We start from the raw sequence: 24,127 nt of genomic DNA on the forward strand, positions 1-24,127 counted from the left end.
ATCTCCAATTGGTCCTGGACTGCTCTCACCCATGCTGTCTCAATTGGGAGACGGTGAGGAGACTTTTTTTCCTTCTCCTTTCATTACAGCCCCAGAACTCAGCACGGTGCCTGCCTGGCACCTAGTAGGGGCTTTAATCAATCGCTGTTCTTTTGGCCCGAGATTCCCAACCTTCTTCGGGTCTCCCTGGAGAGCTCCTCCCAGAGGCTCTACCTCAGCTTCCTCTGAGCCCACGGAAGGATCGCTTCCAGCCCCCGCGCAGGAGGGGGCTGCAGTGTGTGTCCCCGCCCCCTCCCCAGCCTCGTCCCTGGAGGGCAGGGGCCGTCTTAAGCCTTTCGGGCGCCCCCTCCCTCCCGGGGCTCAGGGTCGGGCCTGGAATGGTTCTGGGCCCGGCCTCCACCTTCCCACCGTGCCGGCCTTCTTCAGTCCTCCTCCCCTCAGTACACTGTGGCAATCCCAGCTAGCCTTTGCTTCGGATCTCAATCCCCAGCGGGGAAATGGGGGGCCGGCGGAGCCCGAGTCTCCTCCCCAGCTGGCGCTCTCTCAGCCTGCCCGGAGGCTGAGGGGAGCGGCCCATGACATTGCCTGGGTTCCAGGGCTCCCGCCGCCTCACCTTCCACGGCCGGCCGACGGAGGGCCTGCGGGAGGCGGGGAGAGGGCTGGGGGCACGCAGACTTTCGGAGGGACTTTAGGGTTCGGGCACCCAGCCCAGGGCGGAAAGGAAATAAGGAGATCCGCCCCTCTCCCCACCTGCCTGCAGTGGTCCCAACTGGGGGGGGGGGGTAAGGCGGGGGCGGGGGTGCGCTGGCCCGAGAGGACGCAGGCAGCCTCGGGGATAGCTCCCCCAAAGCGTCCCGCCCCGGACCAGGCTGCGGAAGGACGGGGCGGGAGCTGAGTCCCCGATTTCGGGAGGCCTGGGTGACCTGGGGCCCCGGGGCTGTCCAGTTGCTTGGGGTGTCTGAGGGCGGCCCAGGGACAGCGCCGGGAAGTTGGGGGGCTCTTCTGGGTCCTTAGAAACCTGCTGCTGGGCCCCCGGAGACGGGACACACGTGGGCCCAGGAGGAGGGGGCTCCTCCGGTTCCACGTGGTCGGGCGGGAGCCTCGATAGGGGCCGAGGCCCACGGTCTTGGGGGGGGGGGTGTAGCCGCGCGCAGAGGGCGGGGGAGCCCCGCTTTGGGCTGGTGGGAGGAGGAAGGGCCCCTGGCTGCTAGAGCTTCTCAGTGCCCGCGGTCCTCGGGGATGGAGGATGCCCCATGCCCAGGCTGAAGCGCACGAGGGAGAGGGTGGGGGAGGGGGAGATGGGACCTGGGCTGGGCCACACCCCCCCACCCTCCGCCCTCCCGCCTGGGCGCGCTGGCCAGAGCCGCTGCTGCCGCTGCCACCCGCATCCCCCGGGAGGGCAGAGCGCGAGCCCATTTGTAGGGCCGCGGCTCGGCAGGGGGCGAGGCTGGTCCATGTGGGGTTGTGTCATTGGTTTGCGCGGAGAGACCCCGCCTTTGCCCAAAAAAAAAAAAAAAAGCGAGCGGCTGGCGGGCGGGTGGCCGAGCCGCAGACCCTCACCTCACCCCGCTCCATCTAGGCCAGGAGCGAGGAAGGAGAGGAGGAGGAGGAAGAGGGAGAGAAGAAGGAAGAGGAGGAGGAAGGAGGTAGAAGGGGTCGGAGGCTCCCCAGCGTGCGGGGCTCCTGCGATCGTCACTAGTGCCCCCTGTTTCGTCTCGGAGCTGCTGGGGCCGGTAGACGCGGGGGCGCTGGGAGCCCCGGCAGCCGCAGGAGCGGGAGCAGCCCTGGGCCGGGCGACGGCGGTGGCGGCTTCAGCTGCTGCGGCTCTCCCGGCTCGGGCCTCCTCCAGGACTTTCACCGCTCGGGGCCCGGGAGCCAAGTTGAGCTGAGCATCCTCCGGGGTGAGCGCTCCGCTGCCTCCCGGCTGCCCGGAGGAAGAGGCGGAGGGGGCGGGGTGGGGCGGGGGCGGGGAGGGGAGGGAGCGGGGGGCGGGGGTGGGCTGGGCCGGGCTGGGCAGGGCAGGGCCGGGGAGGAGGAGGAGGAGGAGGAGGAAGGGGAGGAGGAGGAGGAGGCGAGCGCAGCAGCAGCGGCGGCGGCGGTGGTAGCGGCAGCGGCGGCCGAGGCAGCGGCGGCAGCAGCAGCAGCTGTAGCAGCAGCAGCAGCAGCAGCCTCAGCCCCAGCCCCAGCCCCAGCCGCCTCAGCCTCTGCCGCGGCGGGCATCCGAGAACGCCGGCTGGAGGTAGCGGGGAAGCCCGGCGTTCCGGAGCTTAAGTTTTTGTGTGTGTCGGGCTGCGTGTGCGTGTGCGTGTGTGCGCGCGTGGCCTGGCCTGGCGGCGGCAGCGGCGGCGGCAGCAGCGGCGGCGGCAGCAGCAGCGGCGGCGGCGGCGCGGGGCGAAGGGATGAGCCGGCGACCGCGGCGCTGAGAGCCGGGCTGGGGGCCGAGGGGCCAGGGTCCTGCCTGCTGGAGCCCAGTGACGCCGCGGCCGCCCTCGAGTCCAGCTCTGCCCGTGGCCGGCCGGCCCGGAGGAGCCCGGAGCCCGGCCGCGCAGCCCGGGCCAGGTAAGCGCTTCGGGGGGCCGGAGGGGGGGGGAGCCGCGGCCCGGCGTGCTCGCCTCACTGCGCCACACCGCCCACGAGAGCTGGGGGAGGGGTCCGCTGCGGCCGCTTGCTGCACCCGGCCGGGGCTCCTGGGGGCTGCGGGGCCGGCCGAACAGAAGTCGTTCTCCGGCGGGGCTCGGCAGCCGGCTGCTCCCCGGGGGGGCGGGCCCCGCCCTCGCGGCCCGGGGTGCCCCCAGGCCCCAGCTCCCCGCGAGGTGAAGCGGGCTCTTTTGTTTTGCCGGGCCGCTGCGCATTGTTTACGCGGGGCCGCGGGGGCTGGACACCAGCTGCCAGCAGATTAGCCAGGTTACCCCGCTCTGCAGCCCTGCCGGGCCCGGTCGAGACGATGGGGGAGAAGCGGGGGCTGGGGGGAGAGGAGGGAATGAGGGTCGGGGGGACACGTGGGGGGGGGCAGAAGGGCAGGAGAGGAAAGGAGGAGCCGCATTCTCCCCTCTGGCTGCTTTCCTGCGGGCACTGACTTTCTCTCACCCGCTTGGCAGACCTCGACCCCCTCCCTTTCCCTCCTCCCCCCTCCCCTCCTGGCTCCGCACTTTTTATGCTGCAAAAGAAAAAAAAGTTGAAGAGGGGGCCGAGAGCGTGGACAGCCGAGTGCGCGCACCCAGCGCTTTGTTGGGGGGGGAAGGGGGGGCTTGTTTCCTCGATGGTGCTGACAAACCGAAAGACTGTTTCCCTCAAATTCTCTTCCTCCCTTACTGATGGCCGAAAGAAAGAGAGTGGAAGGGCCGGTAGTGGGGGAGGGCATTGAGCCCCCTTAGGAAAACCGAGGCTTTTTTCCTGGCCCGCCCCCGCCCGGGCCCCCTTTATTATGATGATGATTTCTTCTTCCCCGGAACGTGGGGCTGGGACGTTTCCCGCCGCCCGGCTGCCCGCCCGCGGCTGCCTTTTGGATACTGTGGGGAGGACGCCGCCGGGTCAGTTTCCACAGGTCAGTTTCAGGCTGCAGCTTCCCCGGACTCAGCAGTCTTGGCCTCTGCCGGGAGGACTTCCCCTCCGTCCTCGGGAAGCCGGCCCCCTCTTCCTCCCGGACGGGCTTCTGTCGGCCTGCCCGTGTTTGTGGAGCCGGGACTGCGGTGGGGGGAGGACCGGACATTTTCCCGGCTTCTGGGGCAGTGGGATGAGAACGAGGACTGCACAGCCTTTGGGGACTGGATGTGTGGGAGATTTCGCCCTCCGAGAAGGAGGAGGAGGAAGAAGAGGAGGAGGAGAAGGGCAGCGATGACGGGGTGGCGCAAGTCTTGCCCCAGAAAGCTCCCTCGCAGGATTTTTGGAAGGGGTCGCATGAATGGCTAACCGCGGGCCCCCGGCAGAGCTAGCAGCCGATCCTCGGAGCCTGCGTTCGGGCGGCCTTCTTCCCGCTCGCATATCTTTGTGTGCCCTGGCCGAGCTCGGCTTCTTCGGAGCCGCGGCAGGGCTGGGGGGGGAGGGGGCGGCGCGGAGCCCGCCGAGGAGAACTCCTTTCTCTGGCCGCCGCCGCCGCAGTGCCTGGGAAAATTAAACTGCTTAATATCCCCTTTGTCTTTCTGTATCCTGTGTGCCGGGGAGGGAGGCGAACGTAATTCTGATCTGCACATCGATATTCTTTGGGGACTTGGCATCATGGGAAGTAAACAGACCTCGGTCTGCTCCAACTTGAATACCGGAGGATAAAGTTTTCTCCCCTTTTTCGGCCGCTGCTTCTCTCCCGGAGGCCTCCGCTTCCTCGATCCTTCCCCAGCGCCGCCACCGCCGCCTGTCGGGGCTCTGCTCGGGTGGGCTTGCCTCCCGGATGTCCTCCGAGGCTAATCAGCTTTTTTATGTACTTGGAGATAATTTCCCGGGGATGAAATCCCTTTCCGGAAGCTTTGGCGGGCCTTTTGGAGAGGCGACGGCCCTGGGCGGAAAAGAAAAGCCCCTTTTGGGGTGGCTTTGACGCCGCTGAGCCGAAGGGCATTTCGAGGACGGGAAGTGGTCCTGCACCCTTTTTCCTTCGGGAGGGGCTCGCTAGGCAAGCAGCCCGAATTTCTCTTCCCGGTGAAGACCGAGATCTCCTTTTGTCCTGGCTCCCAAGCGAGCTCCCCCGCCGGCCCTGACACTTTGCAGTAAACAGGGGAAACGGCCCTTTTTATGGTCCTAAAAGAAAAGTTAATGAGATGAGAGATTTCCAGCCGAAAAAGCGGCCTCCCGGCCCGAGGGAAGGCGCCTTCAAGTTGGCGCTCCCAGCCGCCCCGGCTTCCTGGAGAGCCAGTACTTGGAGCCCAACTGACCAAACAAAGGAAATAAACAAATAGGTTTCTGGCCGTGGCTCGGGAGGGGTTCCGGGGAGCCTCCCCTCCCCCACCGGGCACCCAGGAGAGAAACGGAATTCGGAAGGAGTTGGGGGGGCCACCGGGATCCTGCCCCCACCTCGGGTATTCTCTGGGACCCCTCCAGCACCCCCTCCCTCCCCTGCCCAGACCTGGGGGAGGCGGGTCTCTGTTGGGAGACCCGGGAAGGGCTTTCTGGCCTGGAGTTTGTTGGGGGCCCCAATACATAAAGCAGCGCCGGGGAGGGCAGTTGTTTTGGAGGTGGGCTCTGGGGCCGGCTAGACCCGCCGTCTGATCAGCGCTTTAGAGGGGTTGCTGGGAGGATCTTCCCCCCATGCGGGTGGTCCGCAGGCTTAGTGTGGTACCTGGACCTTTATTGCGCTGCCCTTTGTCCTTCCGCTGCTGCGCTTCTTTTTCAAATGCATTTGGGCCGCCTGCCTGGGGGTGTGAGGGGAGGAGCCCGCCCACACCTGTTTGCTCCCCTAAAGTGGAACTTTGGCCTCTGAGGCCCTTTGGGGCGGAAATAAGAACCTTAAAATCAATGGGATGGGGGGGGGGGGGCTGGATGGGCCCAGAATTCCTGAATTGGCTTTGGAAATGGAGGGAACTGGGGGGGGGGCTGGTCTAGGGCTGGAGCCCCAGGAATCCTAGTGGTGGGACCGAAGAAGTCCTGCTGGCTCTGGGCTTGGAAGACCATCACTTCCTCCCTCTGTCTCTCCCCCTTCTCTGGGATTGCAGCTGGGGAAGTGCAGGCCCTGCTCGCTGTTGGGGGGGGTGCGTGGCTTGTCCCAAGCTTCCTGTGGTGGGTGGGTGTCGGCACCCTTACATCCCGTGGGGGGGGCCAGAAGTGACTTTTCCCCCAGGACAGTGTCTTCTGGACTCACAGAGCAGATCCCTCCTCCCCCCCCCATCATCTCTTGGACTAGAACCTTAGGTTTTGGCCCTTTGGGCTCCTTTGATCTGCCTCAATGGCCGGCTGTCCCAGAGCCCCTTGTGGGTCCTGGGTGACACCCTCCGCGTCACATGGGTCCATCCAGGTCCTCGAGTTTGCTTGCTTTTAGCTCTCGAGGGGGGATGCTCGGACTCTGGGAGTGAGCCTCCCGTGGCTCTCCGGAAGCAGAGGGGCAGGCAGGGCAGCAGCGCGTGAGCCCCAGAGGGCTGCCCCCTCCCCACAGAAGAGGCTTTTGTGGTGTGCTTGAGGGGTCCGGAAGGGACCAGCAGAGACATGTGTTCCTGGCTTCCTCCCAGGCCTCCAGGATATCTGGGGGAGCCCCGGGCCTGAGAGATCTGCCTTGGGGGTCCTGGAGGAGCTCTTGAGCCATCTCATCAGAGCCTGCCTCCTGTTAGCCCTTAATCGGTGCCAAGGGAAGGCAGGGGGCCTCCGGGAGCTCCCTTGTGCCGGGGTGTTTGGGGGGCTCGGGTGGAGATCAACAGAAGGCAAGGACTTGGCCCACAATCCCCTGGGGCCGCTACAGTGTTGCTAGTAGAGAATCGCCAACCTTTCTGGCTCGGTGGAGTGTTCCAGGGCAGTAAAGACCCCAAAGGGCCCCCTTCCTCCCTCCCCCCAGCCTGACCGGGTAGGGCGGACCCCAGGCATTTGATTGGGCCCTCAGACGCCCCTCACACGCCCTTTGATCTGAACCCTCCAAGGAGGGAGGTTCTCTGCAAGCCCTTAGAGGCTGTGAGGGGCTCCCCAAGCCATGGAGGTCCCCTAGTCGGCCGTCAGGGTGCCCAGCCTGGGCTGGGGGGGGGTGTCTCCAGGGGGCCTCTCCTCCCTGTGGCCAAAACATGCCTGGCGTGTTCGTGTTCAGGCTTGGCCTTGGCCGAGATGCTCCAGCCAGTCACTGTTTTCTTCTCGAGCTCTTTGACAGACAAGGAAACTGAGGCAAGAAGTGATGCGCCTTGCCCAGGCTCCTGCCGCTGGTAAAGTTTGAGGCAGGATTTGAACTCGAGAAGATGCGTTTTCTTGTGTCCGGGTGCCGCACCACCCATGAATGGTGGGGAGACTCGGCCTGAACTGAGAGCGCCCCAGGAGCTTCCGTTCTCTCCGGGGGCTGAGTTGGCCCTCTTCTCCCCATCTGTCCCACTCACCTTCGCCAGGCCCCGGGGGGGGGGCAGCATTTCAAAAAGCCCCCCCCAACAGGCCAACCTCTCAACAAGGGGGGCTCAGACACCCCTTCTAATGCCCCAGAGAGGCCATTCGTCATGGCTGTGGGTGCCCCTCCACGCGTCTTGGGGTTCGTGCATTTGTGCCTGGCGAGGCTGCCCAAACCCCACTTCATGGGCATCGAGAAAGGGAAAGGTGGGGCTCTCGAAGGCAGCATTTGAACCCTGACCCTGGGCAAGTCTCTTTCCCACCCTTTGCCTCCAGCACCTCCACGATAAAATGAGGGCGATGAGTGCGTCTGCCGGGGAGACGTCCGGGGAGAGCTGGAAGCGCCCACGGGGGCTCCCCAAGTCCCCCCAGCTCGAAGGAAGGAGCTCTAAAAGCAGCCACTGCGCAGAGCCCCGGACCAAAGCTAGGAAGGAGGGTGATGAGCAAGAATGACGGGGGATCGGGGGTCCCCAAGACCCTCTGGGGGGTCCCCAAGACCCTCTGGGGGTCCCCAAATCCAAAACCATTTTCACAATAATCCCAAGAGGTTCGCTTTATGCCGATCCACTGAGATCCGCACAGAGGCAGGCCACGTCCCCCCACCCCCGTTGGGGATGTCTCGGCTCAGTGACTGGTGCTGGGCCTCTTCTTGCTCCAGCTCATTTTACAGAGGAGGAAACTGAGGCAGACAGGGAAGTGACTCATCCAGGGTCACACAGCAAGGCTGGATTTGGGGCTCCCCGACTCACCCCAGTGGCCGGCCCCCCGTTTGAGTCAGGTTTTATTCTGAACCTTTAAAGGCCCCATCGTGGGGCCCGGATAGGGCATGGGAGGAGGAGGGCAGACTTGTTTTGGGGTCCCAGCGCAGGGCGCTGGGGACTGACTGGGGGTGCAGCGAGGAGTGCCCTGACCAATCGGCCAAGGGGGGACGGGGCCCGGGGCCCCTGGGACCTGTTGAATGGGAGCCGGTTTCCAGCTGGAGCTTTGGGGGGGGCGACTCTTCTAGCTGGGGGGGATCTCCTGGGCTCTGGGGGGTGCGAGGAGTTAAGGGGGAGACCCAGGGGAGTCGCCCTTTTGGAATCTGGTCTGCCCTCCACAACAAAGGGGCCGTCTGGCTTTGGGGGACTCAGGGGTGAAAGGGGGGTGAAGGGTCAGAGCGTGGCCCTCCCCGGCCCGGCCCGCCCGGCCGCTCTCTACTTTGTATCTCTTGAAGGCTTGGAGGAGCTCCCAAGGGTTGAGGGCCCCTAGGTGGGGGAGGGGAGCGTTCCCCTCCGGTAAATGGGGGCTCAGGCGCCCCCTCTGCCCCAGAGACGTCGGGCTGAGTCCATTCGGGTTCCTCCCGGCGCCCTCCCTGCGTCCCGCAGTCAGTCCACTCTCACCAGGTTCACATGCCTTTGGGGGCCTCCCCGGGCCGGCCTCCGCTTTGGCTTCTTTTAGCCTTATTTTCTGAGGCCGCCTGGAGCGCCCCCCCCCCTTGAGGCTGTAGAGAGTGGAGGAGCCGCCTGAGCCCCGAATGGACCCTCCTAAGGGGGGCCGGGTGACCCTGGACCAGTCACTGGACCAGTCAGGCACTTCGTGGGTGCTTCATGAAGGCCCCATCGAGAGCCAGGAAGAGCCTGGGAGATCTCGCATTCGGCTCCGTTTCCCTTTGAGAGGAGCTCTTGGGGGGGTTCCAAGAACAGCCCCCCCACGGTGCCCCCTCGCTGGCCTTTCACAGGGGCTGGGTGAAGGGGGCCCCCTTGGCTCTCCCTCTGGAAACAGAGACCCCCCTGGGGTACCTCTGGGCAGCCTCTACGGTTGGCCAAGCTGGAGGAACTTGGGGGGACCCTGGCTGTGCCCGTGAGCCCTCCCGGCCCTGACCTTGGCTTCTTGCTGGGTGACTGGAGAGATTCTCCTGAAGAACAGGATTGGCTCAGTCACCAGATTAGCTCTCCTGAGCCTTTTCTTGGGGGGAGGTGGGGGGGCGCCCATTCTTGGCCCCCCCAGGGCCTCCCCTCCCCCCTCTTGGCCCCCCCAGCCTCCCCTCCCCCATTCTTGCCCCCCCCAGGGCCTGCAGCTGCCCCCTGTGCTTGACAAATGACTCCATTTGGGCCTCAGAGCAAATGCTGGCCGCCGGCCTCCCCCCTTTACTGATGGACCCCAGGTAGTGCCCTGCCTGACTCCCCTCCTGTCCCCTCCACCCCCTGGAGCTGCTGGGCTCCCCCTTTGGCTCTCCGGAAGTGCATGTGAAAGGCCAGGATGGGCCGCTTATGCGCATCGCTGCCCCCACCTGGTTAGGGAAATTCCCAACTTTGAGAGCTTGGGGGGAGGGGCAGCCCCTAGTGGGGGGCAGGAACCTGGGGAGCCCCCTGTATTGAGCCTGCCCCCATGTGGTGCTGTTTGTTTCCAATGCAGCCCTCCTCTCCTTCCCACAGGCCTGCCTGGGTGTCTGCAGGGAGCCCCCGGACCTGGGCAGTGAGGAGGGGGCCGCAGCAGCCACAGGGACACCCTCCAGATTCCTTCCCTAGTCTTTGGGTGTCTCCTCCTCCCTTCCAACACCCGTGGAAGAGAGTAAAGCATCCCTCCCTCCTTTCCCACCGCCCCCTCCTCCCTTTCCTTCCCTCTCTCCTCTCTCCTTCATTCCTTCTTCCCTCCCTCCCTACCTCCCTCCCTCCCTCCTTCCTTCCCTCCTTCCTTCCCTCTTCCCTCCCTCCCTCCCTCCCTTCCTCCCTCTCTCCTCCCTCCCTCCCTCCTCCCTTCTTCCCTCCTTCCCTCCCTCCTCCCTTCTTCCCTCCTTCCCTCCCTCCTCCCTTCTTCCCTCCCTCCCTCCCTCCCTCCCTCCTCCCTTCTTCCCTCCCTCCCTCCCTCCCTCCCTCCTCCCTTCTTCCCTCCTTCCCTCCCTCCTCCCTTCTTCCCTCCTTCCCTCCCTCCTCCCTTCTTCCCTCCTTCCCTCTCTCCCTCCCTCCCTCCCTCCTCCCTTCTTCCCTCCTTCCCTCCCTCCTCCCTTCTTCCCTCCTTCCCTCCCTCCTCCCTTCTTCCCTCCTTCCCTCTCTCCCTCCCTCCCTCCCTCCTCCCTTCTTCCCTCCTTCCCTCCCTCCCTCCCTCCCTCCCTCCCTCCCTCCCTCCCTCCTCCCTTCTTCCCTCCTTCCCTCCCTCCCTCCCTCCCTCCCTCCCTCCCTCCCTCCTTTCCTCCATCAGCTATCAGCTTTGGTCACTGATTGGTTATGCAGCACAGAGTTCCCTTTATTAAGGGTGCTTTGAGCAGCCTCTCGGTGGGATTTGCCCGAGGTGGCGGGTTCAGGTCCTCCCGCTGCCTGGGGGTCTCCTGGGGGTCTCCGCCAGCCTCCTTTACTCTGCAGTCTCCGTTTGGGACGACTGGCCGAGGCCGGGTTTCTCCTCGGGCGCTTGCTGGGCTGACTTTGTTCTTTCCAGCATTTGTGTCCTCAGAAGGGCCTGTTTGGCCTCTCTGGGCCTCCTGTGTATTTTAGGGGGTTAAACGGGTCCTTCGAGGTCTTTTCGCTCAAACCTCCCGTCCTTCCGGCCTGCAGTTCTTCTTCCCTGGGAGGGCGGTTGGCGCCCCAGAAAGGGCCAGTCGCTGCCCTCCGAGAGCTCCCATCCTGGGGGAGGCCCGGCGCCGCCTCCACCCAGGCGCCTCCTGACGATGCCGTGAGATTCCTCGTGGGCGCCGGCCTAGCTGGGCTCTGCTGGTCACTCGCTTCCGCCTCTTTCCCGGCCTCCGATCTCAGGCCCCAGAGGGCATGGGGGAGGGATCGGGGAGCACCCGGCCATGGCCTGGGCCTCAGTTTCCCCTTTTGAAAATGCCGGGACAAGAACTTGGTGGGTTGGACTTTGTTCTAAGGCAGCCGCTTGCCGGGCTGGAGTCTGAAACTGGACTCTTGGGGACCCCGTGCGGTTTTCCTGGCAGAGACAGTGACAGGCTGGCCATTTCTTTTTCCAGATGAGGAAACTGAGGCCAACAGGGTTAAGGGACTGGCCCAGGGTCACACAGCTTCGGAGTGGCGGAGGGGTTGGGAAGACCTGAATTCAAATCCAGAGGGAGGCCTTACAGCTGGGTGGCCCTGGACAAGTCACTGCACCGAACCTTCCTTCCGTGTAAGAGGAGGCGGCCAGACTGCGTGGCCGACCCAAGGAGCCTCGTTAGACCTGGAGCCCGAGGACGATCCCCGTGTGCTGGGGGGCCTCGGTCTCCTTCCTGGGCTTGGCTGGGGACGGAGCCAGGCGGGCCGAGAGGCCTCTGGAGGGAGCACCTGACCGCACAGGCGTGTCCTGGCCCCGCCCCCCAGGGGGTTCTCGGGGAGACGGAGGCCCCTCCCAGCCTCAGTTTCCCTCCGAGAGACAATGGTTGGACGATCCCTTCTATGCCCAGCCGGGCGACCAGAGTTCGTGGGTCTCCTGCTCGGCGGCGCAGCGGACTCTGTTTCCTCATCTGTAAAATGGGGATAACAACCCCCCCCCCAGCCTGTCACGCGGAGCCCCTCGGCCGGGACGGGGACACCCCACTGAGGGAGGACCGGGCGCAGGCGAGGCCCCGGATGGACGGACTCTACTGGGAGTGGGTGGAGGGGGTGGGGGAGGGGGAGGCAGGTGTCTCACCTGAGCCTAATTGGATTAAAGCGGTCCAGCCTCAGTTTCTCCAGTTAGGAACAAGCCGGATGGGGGAGGGGCAGGGCTTGGGTCTGTCCTCTGGGCTGTCCGCCCCATGTCTGTGGGTCTCCTCCGGGCCGGGGCTGGGGGGGGGGGTCTGCACTCAGCCCCCAGTTTCGGGTTCTGAAGCTTCGAGGAGACCCTGGGTCCGGGGGGTGCCGTGGGGAGAACCAAGCCTGTATCCAGGCCTCGGAGGATGACGTCCGGGGGGGGGGGTGAGGGGAGCCCCCTGCAGAGGCCGCTGTGAGGGGGGGGGGCGGGGAGGGGAGCCCCCTGCAGAGGCCGCTGTGAGGGGGGGCGGGGAGGGGAGCCCCTGCAGAGGCCGCTGTGAGGGGGGGGGGCGGGGAGGGGAGCCCCCTGCAGAGGCCGCCGCCGTGACGCGGGGGCGGGGTCTGACACCCAGCCTGGGCCGGGGATGAGGCTGGGCTGGAGGCCGGGATCCAGGCAGCTCCGGCCAGGCTCGAGGCCGCACAGCTGCCCTGGCCGTGGCGGGGCCCCAGCGGGGCCTGCAGCTGCTCCTGCCAAGCGCACTGGAAGAGGAGATGCCGCGACAGGTGGGCTCTTGGTCAGGGCCGCCGCGAGTCTGGGGGAATTTCGGGGTCCGGCCAGCTGGACGGACGCCCAGAGAAGGCGAGGACCCTCCTGCGGCCCCGGCTGGAGCGGGCAGCCTCGCCCCCCCCCGTGCCCTGCCTGCTCCCCAGAACGCCCGGGCAGCCCCCCAAGGTCCCCGGGGGGGGCTCAGGAGGGCCCGCTGGGGTCCCGTCTCCTCCTCGCCGCCCCTTCTCGGCCCTCTCGGACGGCCTTCGTGGAGCTCAGCCCGATCTGAGGGAAGGCGGGGCCCGGAGGGCCGCCCGGCGTCGGGAAGCCGCCTGCTGGCCGCCCTTCTGTCCAGCGCTGCGAGGAGGCCCGAAGACCCCCGAGATGGGGCTTCTGTGGCCTCTTCCCGGAGCTTCTCCTCGAGGACAGAAGGGCCGCCGGGGCTTCCGGCCCGCCATCAGGCCTGCCTCCCCCGGAGCTTGTCTGGTGAGCCCAGGATCCGGCGTTCCTCGCGGGGTTCGAGCACTGGCCGGTGGACGGTGGCATCTCGGAGGCCGCCCGCCCTGAGAGGGAACAGACTCGGCGTCTCTGAGGGCGTCTGTGAAGAGCAGAAGCCGGGCTTCCGGAGGGCTTGGGTCACGCGCCTCACGCCTCTGCCGGGGTCTGGGTGCGAATCCCGCCTTGCCAGACCCAGACCCGGATTTTAAGCCTTTGGTTTAAAGCTGCTGATGGGCTGGACGAGGGTAGAGAAGGAGCTGGTGGTTGGGGGTCCCAAGCCCACGCCTCCCCTGACTCCCCTCTCCAGGCCAGATGTCAGAGGACCCTTCCCCGATAGCTGCAGAGTGCCTGCCTGTCTCAGTGGAACATGGCGGACGGGACGGGCGTGGGGGCTGGGCGCTCCGTGTGACAGACTGGCTGGGACGAAGGACGCCCATGGAACATGGCGGACGGGACGGGCGTGGGGGCTGGGCACTCCGTGTGACAGACTGGCTGGGACGAAGGACGGCCTTCAGTCTCCTCTCGGGGCAGCTAGCTTGGGCAGTGGGGAGAATGTTCGATAGCCAGTCAGGAAGACCCACGTTCAAATGCCGCTCAGTCACTAGCTTGCAGTAGGCTCGCTGTCTGCCTTGGCTTTCCATCTGTTAATGGGGACAGTAACAGCCTGAGAGGCGGGGCTGGGGGATCAGATGAGCTAATAATGGTGGAAACCCTGAAACCCTGGCGGCTAGCAGAGTGCTGGCCGCCACCACCTGTGACCGAGGGAAAGAAAGGCGGGCCTGGGCAGGGCCTGCCGGCCCAAGAGCCCCGCGTTCTAATTCTGCCCGCGAGCCTCCGTAACGCGGAGAGTGGGGCCGTGGCGCGGCAGTGAGATCTGGGCGCTGACTATTCGCCCTTCTCTTTCCCAGGAGAGGGCGCAGGAAGGCCGGAACGCGCTCATTTTCTATGCAGGGAGGGTCTGGGCAGCCCGTCCTGGCGTGCGTTTCTGCTGACGGGGACTCCATTGTAGCGGAGGCCTTGGACACATTTCCTGTTCCCAGTGCCCTGGGCGGCCTCTGGCATGGCCAAGGCTATTCTTCTGGAGAACAATGGCGAGTGGGAGAGCGGCCTGGAAGCGGAGGGAGGGCAGCTCCTCGCAGGCTGCCTGGGGGCCCAGCGCTGTCCTCCCGGCTCTCCATGCCGGGACCCCCAGACAGTGTAGCTCCTGGAGGGCTCCCCCGTGGCGCTGCCGCTGCGCCCAGGAAAGGGAGGGCCAGGGGCAGCCGGGGGGATTCCCGGTCCTGCTGCTTATCACCTTTGCCGAGGGGGCTGCCCTGCATTCATCCGCTTGTGCCGAGATACGGCGCCCCTGGCAGGCCTCCTTCCCCAGCCTGAGAGCAAAGTTCTTCCCTGACACGTGCTTACTTGATAAAGTGCCCAGGAAAAGAGGGGGGTCGCCCCGTACGGGGGCCGGAACTCCACGGGCGGCTTCTCTCCTGGATGGAGCTCCTGCAGTCTAAGCGACGGCGGGGCTTCCAGGCACGGGAGGAAGAGCCTGGGTAAGGCAGCGAGAGGCCTTGGGCCAGTCACTGAACCTCGGAGCCACCCGCTTCTCTCCAGGAAATATGGATTGTGATTCCAGCCTTCCCTTCCCTGCATAGACAAGGCCACGAGGACATGGTTGTCCCAGAGCTTTGTGGCATAAAAAGCCAGTGAGGAAGACGGGATGCTGCTGCTGCTGCTGATGCTGGTGCTGATGCTGGTGCTGGTGATGCTGGTGATGGCGATGCTGGTGCTAGTGATGCTGCTGCTAGTGATGCTGGTGCAAAATGGAGGTGCTGATGCTGCTGGTGATGACGATGGCGATGCTGCTGCTGACATTGATATTGATGCTGCTGCTAGTGATGCTGATGCTGCTGGTGATGCTGCTGCTGGTGCTAGTGATGCTGGTGCAAAATGGAGGTGCTGATGCTGCTGGTGATATTGATATTGATGCTGATGCTGCTGGGGATGACGAGAGTGATGCTGGTGCTGGTGATGCTGCTAACAACACTGATGGCGCTGCTGCTGGCAGCTGGCATTTATGAAGCCCTTTCCCCCAGTTGTCTCAATTGGGCTCCACGCCGAGCCTCGGAGGCTGTCGGCCCCTACGTTTGGAGGCGGGCGGAAGAGCTGTGACTTGCCCAGGATCTCCCGGTAGCAGGAATCAAACTTGGCTCTTGCTGGCTCCCAGGGTCCTTCACTCGGGCCACCCAACGGTCCAGTTGCCAGAGGCACGTCTGGGCTTCCTTCTTTGCCTTCTCCTAAGAACAGCCTTAGAGGTCATTCACGGAGCCCAAGTCTGCTTCAGCAGAGAAGGAAACTCGTCCCAACTCCCTGGACGGGCTGCTTTTGGGGTGGCCGTTGGCTAGGCCCTTTGGCTTCACCTGGAACTCCTGCAAGACAGCTGTTTGAGCATGACGGGGGGCACCGGCTGTGTCAGCGCAAGGAGGTGGGGGGCATAGAGAAACTGAGGCGGCCCCCCAGGGTCTTCCTCGGTCACGGAGAGGAAACAGGACGGACTGGAGCAGAGGCGTCATGAGGTGACCCGGCTCCGGGTCGTGGGGTCAGGACGTCTTTGTAAGACGAGGCGCCTGGGCTGGGCGGCCCTCGCACCCGGGCCCCTACCGTGTTTCAGAAAGGGCCTGGGGGGAAACGGGGCTCCCATCCCAGCCAGGGCAATTCCTGACTGCATGACCTGGGGCAAGCCACGGCCTGGTTCCTTAGACCTTCACTTTCTCCTCTGGGAAATGGGGACAGTAAAACTGGCTCCCCCCGTTTCGAGGCTCGCTGAGGGGAGCGCTCTGGAGGCAGGAATGAGCCTGGAGCAGGGACGCGGGATGACGAGCTCCGCGAGGGCACGGCCTGCTCTTGCTTCTGGCTGCGTGGCCAGGGGGGCCCGTGTCCTCGCCGGCCCTGGCTGGTGTCTGCTTTGGGAGCCCATCCGGGCCAGGCCAGGCTGCGGAAAGGAAGCCCCCCCCGGCCCCAGCCGGCCCCGGGAAGAAGCGGAGAGCAGGCCGCGGCGCCCTCCTCCTTCCAGGCCCGCCCGCCAGATCCACCAGATGTTTTTGCTCCCTGGTAAAAGGTGGCGGCGGCGGCCTCTCCCCGGGAAAGCCGTCCTCCTGGGCGAATCCCCATCCGGAATGGCCGGATGGTTTTGGAGGCCCCCAAAGCGTGAGATGTGTGGGATGAGGAGGGAGGACGGCCTGAGAGGCGCTTCAGTCTGAGCCCCTTTTACAGATGGGCACACTGAGGCAGGGGGGTCGGGCTGCCCCTCGTTTTACAGATGGGCACACTGAGGCAGGGGGGTCGGGCTGCCCCTCGTTTTACAGATGGGCACCCTGGGGGGGTCGGGCTGCCCCTCGTTTTACAGATGGGCACACTGAGGCAGGGGGGTCGGGCTGCCCCTCATTTTACAGATGGGCACTCTGGGGGGGTCAGGCTGCCCCTCGTTTTACAGATGGGCACACTGAGGCAGGAGGGGATCGGGCTGCCCCTCGTTTTACAGATGGGCACTCTGGGGGGGTCGGGCTGCCCCTCGTTTTACAGATGGGCACTCTGGGGGGGTCGGGCTGCCCCTCGTTTTACAGATGGGCACTCTGGGGGGGTCGGGCTGCCCCTCGTTTTACAGATAGGCACTCTGGGGGGGTTGGGCTGCCCCTCGTTTTACAGATGGGCACACTGAGGCAGGGGGGGGTCGGGCTGCCCTGCGTTGCCCAGGTGGGATTTGGAAGCTGGGCCTCCTCTAGCAGGAGGAGGCTTTTGTCCGTGGGGTACGCCATGGGACGTTGGGGGTGCCCTGTCTGCCTCGGCCCCTCGTCTGGGGCTCCATGCTGGGCTCCCTTTGCAGGGTGCACAGGACGAAGGACACGTCCAGAGAAATGCCTCCTTTCTGCGGCGCTTTAGGATTTCAAAGCACTTTTTCCTCCCGTGGCAGATGGTGGGGGGGCGGGGGGGGGGGCGGGGACGGGGCTGTCGTTTCCATCTTCCAGAGGGAAAGAGGCTGAGAGCAGCCCCTGCCCCTCCCTCATCTCCCCCACCCCCACCCCTCTCCTGCCTCACCTCCTTTTCCCAGTTCTTGGTGTGGGGACAAAACTGCAGAGGAGCCAGCTGGGGGGCTGCGAGGAGCCGAGGCTGGCCCGAGGAGAAGTGGGGGAGCCCGAGCTCTCCCTGTGACAGCTGGCGCCCCGGGGAGAACGTGAGGGGACACGTTGCAGAGGGCTGCCTTTTCCCGAGCCGCGGGGCGTCAAGGGAGGGAAGTTAAGTTTTTAGGAGTGTTTCCCATTTGGATTTATTGAACTAAATTCCTTGGGAGGATGCAGAAGCCAAGCTCAGCTGTTTCCGCCTTCTCGGGAGGTGGGGAGAGGTCAGGGGGGTCTGGGCCCTCCTTCCACCAGGTGGCTGGCCTTGGGCCTTGCTCTGGGGTCCCTCATCTCCTCCTGCTCTGCCTGGAGGGAGGCCAGACTTTCTTGGGCTCTCTAGGGCTCTCTCAGGCTGTCTTGCGCTCTCTCAGGCTTTCTTGGGCTCTCTCACGCTCTCTCAGGCTTTCTTGGGCTCTCTCAGACTCTCTCAGGCTGTCTTGGGCTCTCTAGGGCTCTCTCAGGCTGTCTTGCGCTCTCTCAGGCTTTCTTGGGCTCTCTTAGTCACGGCAGGCGGGGCAGAGAGCCTCGGAGGCCAGGGCGCCCGGCTAGCCTCCCCGCCTTCAGCAGGCCTTCCAGGGATGCCTCCGTCCTGGAGCGACGTGCCTTTAGCGCTACGTGTGTGGAAGCTTCACAAGGCCGAGGAGGCGAAGGGGTTGGGCCACGGCGTGATGGCAGCGGCCACGAGGATGGCCCTCGGCCTCCAGGCTCCGGGCATCCTGCCCTTCTTAGGGACGGCAACTTGCCTTGAGCCCTTGGTCCTAGGATGAGCCGCTTAGGGGGCTGCCACATGCAGGCGTCTCCTCGGGTTAGCCTGGCTGCTTGTTCTCCCCTCTGGGCCCCCTCCGGTCCCCCCCTTCCTCTGTCTCCCAGGCAGGCCTTGGGACCACCTTTGATCTAGATTCCTGCTCGGACCCAGCGCCGTCCTCCCCCGAGTGCCGTCACAGCCCCGGGGGCCTGGGATGCGGCTGTCTCTCTTGCCTCCGTTTCCTTCTGAAAATTGGGCTCATGATGGCGCGTCACCCTCCTGGGGTCCTGGAAGGCTTCACTGGGTTAATGAGGTCTTGAAGCTCCATAGAAATGTCATTACTGTTGGGATCAGGCCTCCTGAAGGCCACCTTTGTGGGGGGGTCCTTCCCTCTGGCTCTCCATGGCTCCCCAGCGGTTGGCCCTGGCAGCGGTCATTTTCGGGGTCCCTCGAGGCCGAGGCTGCCTCTCCCCTTCGTTCAGACCTCGACCGGCTCGTCTCGGGCTGCCCGTGTCAGGCACCGGCCTCTCTCGGGTCACCCCATCGTCTTGCCCAGTCACGCTCCCCGGCCCGTTCCTTTCTGTCCTCCCCCTCCCCAGTGCCCGGTGCCCCCCACACACACACCAAGCAGCTCAAGGGCCAGCTTCTGGCTGCCTCTTCCTGACCCTTTGAGGATTTTCTAGGCAGGATACAGGAGGCATTGGCCATGCCCTTCTTCATCCTGCTTTACAGATGAGAAAACAGAGGCCAACAGGGTTAAGTGACTTGACCAGGGTCACACAGCTGGGAAGTGTCAGAGGTCAGATTGGAACCCAAGAGCTCTCGTCTCTGGGCCTGGCTCTCCATCCACCGAGCCACCTGACTACCCCTAGTCTGATCAGTGTTTTGGGGTCCCAGCCCAGAACCCTTAAGCCAGTCCAGTCTTAGGATCTTACAGATGAAGAAATGGAGGCTTGAAGATAATTGAGCTCCCAGCCACACATGGCAGGACTTAAACTTGGGTCTTTTCCCATCTGCTTGTTGCTTTATTCAGGTGCCAGCCTTGTTTTGTAGAGGCTGCCCAGCATCCCAGTCTTCACCACCCACAGGAGTTCTCCCAAGGGTGCAGGCCCAGGTCCAAGTCCCAGATTGGCCCCCAGCTAGCCAGGAAGGAGAAACCACTCATCCCTCACCATCCTGGAGAGTTTGGTGTCTGTAGGGGAGCCCCAAAGCCAGAAAGATCCAGACCTTTTCTAGATCAGGATTGGAACCTGAGTCCCAGGGCTCAGTGCATCTGAATCAGGAAGGGCCTGGCCTGGGCGCCCGTCCATCTGTCCGAGGCATTGAGGGATGGGCTGTGCTCAATCAGCATAAATGTTGGCGGTGGGGTGTGAGTCCGATGGGCATTTCCGAGATCTTCACAGGACATTGGAAAGAGTTTTTCTCTGAAAAAAGTGATGCGCTTCTACTTTATTTTTATTTATTTTTCCCCTGAAATTTTTTAATTAATTAATTTAGTGTATTTTTCCATGGTTACAAGATTCATGTTCTTCCCCTTCTCTCCCCCCATCCCCCTCCTGTAGCCAATGTGCAATTCCTCTGGGTTTTACATGTGTCATTGCACTGGGGTGATCGCTTAGAGACTACATCCCCAACCATATCCCCATCGAACCATGTGATCAGGCAGTTGTTTTCCTTCTGTGTTTCTGCTCCCACAGTTCTTTCTCTGGATGTGGAGAGCTTCTTTCTCATAAGTCCTTCAGAATTGTTCTTGGTCATTGCATTGTTACTAGTAGAGAAGTCAGTTACATTCTATTGTGCTACAATGTATCAATCTGTACAATGTTCTCCTGGTTCTGCTCCTTTCACTCTGCATCAGTTCTTGCAGGTCTTTCCAGTTCACATGGAATCCCTCCAGTTCATTATTCCTTTGAGCATTCAGTATTCCATCACCAACAGATACCACAATGTGTTCAGCCACCCCCCAATTGAGGGACACCCCCTTCATTTTCCAATTTTTTTGCCACCACAAAGAGCACAGCAATGAATATTTTGGTACAAGTATTTTTCCTTATGATCTCTTTGGGGAACAAACCCAGCAGTGCTATGGCTAAATCAAAGGGTGCGCTTCTTCTTTAAATGTCACCACCAAGACATCTGCCTAGTTAATTGAATTACATATTTAATTTATGTAATTTTTATTTGTGGCAAAGACGCATGTAGCACATTTTTAGCCAAAGCCGGCTGGCCTCCGTGAGAGAACACCATGAATCTTTTGGCATGAATGACTAAGGATTTCCAGAAGCAGCCTCGGGAGCCCTGGGTTCAGGTTCTGCCACCTGACTGCTGGGCAAGCTTCCATAAGGCCCTGCATGGTACCTTGAACAGTTCTTTAGGGCCATCATGGACAGGCCAATTTGCAGCATTCATACCAGAAGAGGCATGGGGAGGCAGGAAGCCCTGAGAGTGAACACAGCATGGCACCAGGAGAGATTCTTGCCTGGGAAGCTCCTCAGGGCACTGTGGAGCCGTGTGGTCCCTACAGGTGCTCTGCTCAGGCCCAGGGTCTGAAGGCTGCTGCCCCTGCTCTGGCCTTGGGGTTCCCACATCAGGGCCTGGAAGGCAGCCCTGAGCTCACCTGTGCCTCTGCTGCCTTCCCTGAGAGAGCACACAGAGGCCTCAGAGTAGGGCCTAGTCCTGCGGGAGGCTCAGTCTTCTTTCTGGGAGAATGGGAAGGGTTTGCTGTACAGATTTGGGGGCGAGGGATGGCATGAGCCCCCACACACAGCCACTGAAGGGGGGCCCTAAGGAGGGGGTTCTCAGCACACCCAGATCCTTTGGGGTCCCCCAGCATACAGCGGGCATGGATGGGAGGTGCAAGGATGGCAAGACTGGTGCAGAGTCCCAGGGAGAGATGAGCCCCATGGCCCGAGTGACCCCTGTCCACCTTGGGTCATCCAGGATGGCCATGCCTCGGGCCACACAAGTCTTCCAGTGGGCACGGGGGGGGGGTCAGTTCGCCTGTCCGGAAACTCAATTTCAAGGTCCCTTGTGGGAGATTTTGGGGCATCCCGAAGCTGTAGTGGGATCCTGTGCAGAGGCTGTCAGTTGTGGGTCCTACTGTCAGGATGCCTGTTAGTGCCGCCTCTGGAATGTCTGTCACGTGTGCCAATTATGGGGGGGATACTATGCCCAGGGGTGCCCACCATCATATTCCTAAAGCACTTTGCTTAAAATATCTCTATCAATGCTGCTGCTGCTGCTGCTGCTGCTACAACCACTACTAGTGCCCTGCTGGTATTTTGGGGGCCACCTCTGCGGCTCCCAAGGGAGCTGAGCTCGGGTTTAGTGGGTCAGCTGGTTCTGGTACTGTTTTTATGAACATTGGCGTGTGTGAGACAAGATCACGGTTGGAGTGAGCTGGGTGGAACACTGGGGAACCTCCTTTAACTTCATGCCACAGTGCCAGGGCAGGGGATGGGCAGGGAGATCTGCCACGGGGATGACTTCTCTTGGGAAAGCCACCGGCTTTATCCTGGCTCTTGGACGAGTCATTCTTTGCAGGCCGTTCCTCCCCGAGAGTTCAGGGACTGGACGCACCTGTGGCACCTGCAGGAGCTCGTCGGAGTCCTGGCATCGCCGAGGGCAGAGCTGAGAGGGGGTGGTGGGAGGTTGTGGGAAGGACCCTGAAGGGTCAGTTGCAGAGCTGGGTGGATTCTGACTCTTGGCAGGGGCTAGCTGGGTGATGATGGCAGGTGATTTCAGCCCTGAGCCTCCGTTTCCTTCTTTGTAAAATACCCTCTTATCTCTGTTGGGGTTGCCCAACCAAGGTACTGTAGCAGTGATTCCTGTTGCTGGGTGACTTGGGGGCCGGGGGCTGGCTCCTCCCCAGCCCTCTTGACTTGTATTTTGGAACAGAGGCAGGATTGCATTTCATCGCAGCCTCACTCTGGGCTTTGCCTCGGTCCCCGGGCCATGCTCCGCTAACTTGGGCTACTTGTGGGCTGCGCCTGACCTTTTCTGGATGCCAGGGGTGCTCTCCGACTCTTACATAACCTGCTTCCCTCATTTGACTCGCTGACATTTGCCAGCTGAGGCCTTCCTGCCCTGCCGTGACCCGGGAAGACCCCGGGGGAAAGATGCCTTTGGGTCACGTGGCCCCGCCAGTGCCAGGGGCTGAGAGGCCGGGCAGCCGCTTGCAGCCGCTGCTCCGGCTCTTTGTGCTGCTTGACCGGAAGAAGGTGGCTCCTCCGCCACCGTCTGTTTCCTGTGCCGGGGAAGAGTCTGGCCCGCGGGTCAGCAGGGACCGCGACCGGAGTTCTGCAGCTCCAAGCAGGGGGTCTGGGAACCGGAGAAATCTATCTGGATCACCGCGCCGAGCTATAACTGGGTTTGGGGTCATCCAGACTGCCCCAGAGAGCCTCGAGCGCACGAATAAGCACCAGCCTCTGCTCTCCCTTCCTTAACCTCCCCCCACTGAGGCTTCCTCCAAGGTCCCCCCCCCAACTTGGACCCGTGATCCTTCCACCATCTTCCACCGGGGTCTGGGCTCCCCTGGGTGCGGAGCTGGGCTCTTGAAATGGAAAGAGGCTCGCTGCCCGGCCCATCCGTTCACTTAGCCGTGTCCCAGCCTCAGTTTCTCCACCTGTAAAAGGGGAGGAGAGTGACTTCCCCCGAGGAGATGGTAGCGGCAGTGACGACACCAGCATTTATTGAGGCTGTTTCTTCTTTCTGTCTTACAGTCGATGTTGAGTATCTGTTCCAAGGCAGGAGAGCGGCCAGGGCGAGGCCATGGGGCTTAAGGGACCTGCCCAGGGTCCCCCAGCTAGGAAGTAGCTGAGGCCAGATTGGAACCCAGGACCTCCCTCCCGACTTCTTTAAGATTTGCAGAGCACTTTAGAAATGCCTCATTTGTTCACACACCCTGGAGATAAGCGGCCCTCTCCTCCCTGTCTTACAGATGAGGAAACTGAGGCAAACTGTGAAGTGACTTGGCCAGGGCGACGCCTCTAATAAGTGCCTCAGGCTGGTTGGAACGCGGGTCTTCCTCCCTCCAGACAGGGGCTCCGTTGTGGGCCCCCCCATCCCCCAGGTGCCCCTGAAATTCAGATGTGGGGCGGATGAGGTGGCCGCCAGGGCCCCGGCCTCCTCCGAACCTCATAGAGTGACCTCCAGACTCCCGAGAATCCCGGCCGCTCGGGCTGTGTTCCGGCCCCTCTGTGCCCCCCCGGAAGCGTTGGAAGAGGGATTCGGGGAGCCTCATGGAGGTGGAGCCAGGACTCTGACCCCCCCCATCGGCCTTCTGGCCAGGCCTGCCATCCTGGGGGGCCCCTCTGGGACGAGTCGGGGCGGGCCAGCGCCGTCTCCTCATTCTATTGGAGCAGGGCCGGCGCTCCCCAGTGCCTAGGCCTGGGGCTCAGAGAGAGCACGGGCGACGCCCAGGGGAGGACAGCCGGGCGCATAGTGGGAACGGGGGGCTCGCTGACCCCTGGCAGTCAGTCGTCGCTGATTACCCGGCGGTATTTGAACCCGTGACTCCAGGAAGTGCGGGGCCGACTGCGTAAGGAAGGCCGCGCTGTGGCTTCCTTTGGCGGGGAGCAGCGGCACGACAGCCTGTGCTGCCCTGCGCTGCCTGCTCGCTCCCCGCTCGCTCCTTCCTGTTGTGCTTAAGACATGGAGCCCCCCCCCCCCCCCCATGGCCGCAGGGCGCCCGGTCAGTGCAAGGGCTGCTCCGGCCCCTCTGAATGGGCAGCGGACGGACGCAGAATTCCAGGCCTTCCATCTCCCCCTGCTCCCGCCCGGCCCAGGCTCGTGTCCGAGAGGACGTGAAGGTCGGGCGGCGCCCACACAGCGCTGCTAGATCAGCCTTTTCGGGGAAGGCGGAGGCCGGGCAGGAGGGACACCCTCTGACCACATGCGTTTCCCTTTCAGGGTAGAGGCCAGCGAAGGTCGGCTCTCGGCACACGGACTCCCCTGGCGCCGCCTGTGAGGGCTCCGGCCCGCCCAGCCTCGTCCCGGTGAGTCAACGCTCCCTGCTTGGGTCGGGGTTCGAGCCCTCCTCATGGCTGCCCAGGGTCAAAGGTTGGGGAGGGTCCTCGGGAAGGGGCCGGGCGAGAGCCCCGCCTAGAAAGCGCCATCCATGGGGGGGGGGGGGGGGGGAGGGCGGCTCCCAGACGAGCTGATGAGCACCTTCCGCGTCGGAAGCTCCAGTCGTGTTAGAGAGAACGACGAGAGCGAATCGGGGAATTCTCCTTGCTGATGACTTCCGGGCCAGAGTGACCGTCCAGAACAAAATGAGCCCTTCCCGGGGGAGGCCCGGCCGGGGGGAGGGGGGGCTCTGCAGACCAGCAAGGCCCGCGCAGGCCCGCTTCTCCCCACGGCCCCAACTTCGCTCGGCCTCTTGTCTCGCGGTGGTCACCCTTCTCTTGAGGCCGCGGACCGGCCCTCCATCCCCCCAGCGGCCTGCGCGGCCTCCTCCCTCCGCTGCTCCCCTCACGGGACTTGGGCAGAGGGGGGCCCTCGGCACCTTCTCCCAGGCTCGGGGCCCAGAATGGAGTGAGGAGAGGAG

The 24,127-nt window shown here is 63.5% G+C and overlaps 1 protein-coding gene across 4 annotated transcripts in view; it reads left to right on the plus strand.

The window, feature by feature from the left end:
• Positions 1-1,537: 1,537 nt before the first annotated feature.
• Positions 1,538-24,127, plus strand: part of CTBP2 (C-terminal binding protein 2) — an 81,184-nt gene continuing 58,594 nt past the window's right edge. The window contains exons 1-2 of one of the 4 annotated variants that reach the window (XM_056795315.1): positions 1,538-1,901; positions 23,491-23,576. The gene's annotated coding sequence lies outside the window, so the exon portion shown is untranslated. Of the gene's footprint in view, positions 1,902-2,122; positions 2,240-2,437; positions 2,560-3,277; positions 3,545-23,490; positions 23,577-24,127 lie in introns of those variants that run through there. The other 3 variants (XM_056795323.1, XM_056795322.1, XM_056795324.1) reach the window with 3 other exon arrangements.

Source organism: Monodelphis domestica, chromosome 1, assembly GCF_027887165.1.
Source record: "Monodelphis domestica isolate mMonDom1 chromosome 1, mMonDom1.pri, whole genome shotgun sequence".
In the NCBI taxonomy this organism is placed as follows: domain Eukaryota; kingdom Metazoa; phylum Chordata; class Mammalia; order Didelphimorphia; family Didelphidae; genus Monodelphis; species Monodelphis domestica.